This window comes from Colobus angolensis, unplaced genomic scaffold (genome assembly GCF_000951035.1).
Source record: "Colobus angolensis palliatus isolate OR3802 unplaced genomic scaffold, Cang.pa_1.0 Scaffold101, whole genome shotgun sequence".
Taxonomy (NCBI): domain Eukaryota; kingdom Metazoa; phylum Chordata; class Mammalia; order Primates; family Cercopithecidae; genus Colobus; species Colobus angolensis.
In genome coordinates, this window is record NW_012111031.1 from 3,961,372 (window position 1) to 3,964,889 (window position 3,518).

The following is a 3,518-nucleotide window of genomic DNA, read 5'->3' on the forward strand; positions in this document are numbered from 1 at the left end:
CGGCGGCGGCCGTTTTTCGGGGAGTTTTGGGCGGCATGACGCCTTCCTGAGGCGGGAGCCAGCGAGCTGTGGAGGAGAGCCAGGGAGGGCGAAGCGCGCGCACGTCGGGGCACGCCCCGTCCTCTCCCGACTCCCGTTACAAAAATAATTTCAACGTCCCCTGAGAAAAACCGGACGCGCCCTCCCCCGCCCGGCAACTGAGCGCCGCGTCCAACCGCGGGAAAACGTCACTTCCGCCCGCGGCGTCACGTCCGCGAGGCTCCCGGGCCCGCTGGCGTTTGTGGGGAACTGGGGCGCCGGTCGGTGCGCGGGCTGGGAGGCTAGATGGGGAGGGATAAACTGGGAAACCTGGCGTGGGTCCAGGAGCCTTCCCAGAGGCATCCGGCGCAGCCCGGACGTGTTTCTACCCGGAACCACCCCCTCCAAGCCGGGCTGCCCTTAACTGGGCTATACAAAGAGTCTGGCGGGTGACTGTGGGCCGTATCCCTATCCTGGGGTCCTGGGGTCTAACAGGGAAGACGCTTGGGCCCCGCAGGTAGTATCTGGCTAGTGCACCCTCGGCGGGCGCGCCCCTCTCCTTCTCTGGGCGGCGCCCGCCCTCTCATCCCGCTCAATCCGTTTTGCAAAGTCGGCCAAAACAAAAAGAAACTTGGAGCGCTAATAGGTGCTGAACTTTACCAGTCACTGGAAGATAACAAAATGTTAGACAGTTGCTGGCCTTTTGGGGGATCGCTGGTTAGGGAAAGGAAGGGAGGGAGCTGTGGGGAATGAACGGATAGTAGTGTAATAAAAGATCGTAGTGGTGTAAGAACGGGAAGCACCGTGGAAACGTCTAAGGAAGATTTTCAGGGGAGCAGTAGCTGTTGAATAGAAATTTGTCAGGCAGGCCTGACATTTACTATGTACCAGGAACTGTGCTGGTCACCTTACATAATTATCTTATTTAATCCCCAGGAACAGCCTTTTTTTTTTTTTTTTTTTTTTAACTTTTAAGTTCCAGGATACAAATGCAGAACGTGTAGGTTTGTTACATAGACATACGTATGCCATGGAGGTTTGCTGCACCTATCAACCCGTCATCTAGGTTTTAAGCCCCGCATGCATTTAGCTAAGAAACAGCCCTTTCAAATGGGTAGTATTAGCTAGTCTAGCTTGCAGATGAGGAAACAGGCTCAGAGGAGTTAATTAATTTGTCCAATACCAGGGCAGATGGGTAGCAGAGGATTTGAATTCAACTCTATTTGATTCCACTTGTCCATTACATTATGTTGATGAAGAAAACAGTGAGAGAGAAGGAGCATGTGCAAAGGCACAAAGACATCAGAAAAGAGCTTGCTGGGACTACCACCATCAAACACTGGCTTAAAGCTGTATCACTTCTATGTCTTGGTATTTATATCAATAGATTATCTAGTTTGAGTACATATTTTCTTCTCTTTGGCAGACACTGTTATTGCTCACTCTGAACTCACCAACTGAGAAGGAATGAGATGGTTTGTGCTGTGAATAAAATACAGTTGTGCTCTGATGTAAATCCACTCATCCTGGAGTACCTGAGCAAGCTCTAAGGCAGGAAGAACCTTCAAGCAGGTCATGGCTGTAAGCCTCCTGAGTTTATCCCAGCAACTTGTATAAGGGATTATCTTTTTGTCTGCATATCATGACATATGTGAGGATGTGTAAAGTTTTGGCAAGCACTGGCCTACTCAACAGCCAGTCCTACCTAACTTCAGAAATCTTTCTTGGAGGGCAAATGTCAGGAGGTAGGGCCCAGGCCCACGTCCAACTACAAAGAAGGAATACAATTAAAGTGCTACTTCCATTCACCTCACCCTAGATTAGTTTAGGCAAGAGCTCAGGATGCAGTTTAGACATTTGAAAGATAAGGAGTAGTCTGCTAGGAGCCTGATAAATTGAAATACAGGGGTGGCACAGTTCTAAATATTATTAAATAATAATATTAAATATTACTGAGGATGTGACACTTCCAATTGCTGCAGCCATTGTAATGTGAGACAAGCCAACCTACAGAGAAGGTAGAAATGCTGAGATTGGTGCAGGAGGAATTTCAAAAAAGAATCTGGATCCTTAGTGTTATAAATGAGCCTCTTGATTGGGCCAGCCCTGGTGCTGAGCTAAGCTGAGCTGAGGTTTTTACTTGTTTGCAACAGAAAGCATCATGACTGATAATGTTTATCCTGTGTGTGCCTTCAGGATAGAAACCAAATCTTGGGTATCCTCGTTGCCTTAGTACCTAGCCCAGCGTTACGCATACAATAAATGCTTGCTTACTAAAAGTAGGGACAGCAGGAAAGCGAGGGAAAGTTCTAGAAACTGAAGTAAACTCTCTTCATATGTAGATATCACTTGCTTTATTTAAAACCAGTTTATTTATTACCATAGTACAAGTATGATAAAGAGATTTCTCAATTTACAAAAGAATGTATATCTTGATCATGGATTAATTTAACTATGTTCACTAGTATGTAAAATATATTTCCCTGCAGCCATAAAAAGGAATGAGATCATGTCCTTTGCAGGAACATGGATGGAGCCAGAAGCCTTTATCCTCAGCAAACTGACACAGGAACAGAAAACCAAACGCCGCATGTTCTCACTTATAAGTGGGAGCTAAACAATGAGAACACGTGGACATGAAGAGGGGAACAACACACACTGGGGACTGATTACTTGAGGGTGTAGGGTGAGAGAAGAGAGAAGATCAAAAAACTACCTATCAGGTACTACACTTGTTACCTGGGTGGTGAAAAAATCTGTATACACCAAACCCCAGAGACACGCAGTTTACGTGTATAACAAACTTGCACATGTATCCCTAAACCTAAAATAATAGTTTTTAAAAGTGTGGTGTACATATCATAATATATACACATAAGTAGATACATATATATATACACACACATACATACCATAAAATAGACCCAGGAAGGGGAACAACACACACTGGGGCCTGTAGGGCGGAGGGTCAGGAGAGCGAGAGGGTCAGGAGAGCTAATGGATGCTGGGCTTAATACCATGGTGATGGGTTGATCTGTGTAGCAAACCACCATGGCACACATTTACCTGTGTAACAAACCTGCACATCCTGCACATATACCCGGGAGCTTAAAATAAAAGTTGAAGAAAAAAAATAATAAAATATATTTTTCATCTACACAACTCAGAAGCAATTGAGTTCACCATCAAAATCTTTACAGTTTTCTGTTGCACTACCAAAGAAATATTAGAATTTCGGCAGAGTCTAGACCAGGCACGGTGGCTCACGCCTGTAATCCCAGCACTTGGAGAGGCCAAGACAGGTGGATCACCTGAGGTCAGAAGTTTGAGACCAGCCTGGCCAACATGGTGAAACCACATCTATACTAAAAATACAAAATTAGCTGGGTGTGGTGGCGGGTGCCTGTAATCCCAGCTACTCTGGAGGCTGAGGCAGGAGAATCGCTTGAACCCAGGAGGCAGAGGTTGCAGTGAGCTGAGATTGTGCCATTGTACTCTAG

The 3,518-nt window shown here is 46.0% G+C and overlaps 1 long non-coding RNA gene across 1 annotated transcript in view; it reads left to right on the forward strand.

Moving 5' to 3' along the window:
• The first annotated feature begins 288 nt into the window (after positions 1-288).
• LOC105510070 overlaps positions 289-3,518 on the forward strand; it is a 7,315-nt gene continuing 4,085 nt past the window's right edge. Inside the window, exons 1-2 of the long non-coding RNA XR_001001520.1 lie at positions 289-664; positions 1,445-1,599. This is a non-coding gene — a long non-coding RNA (uncharacterized LOC105510070). The remainder of the gene's footprint in view (positions 665-1,444; positions 1,600-3,518) is intronic.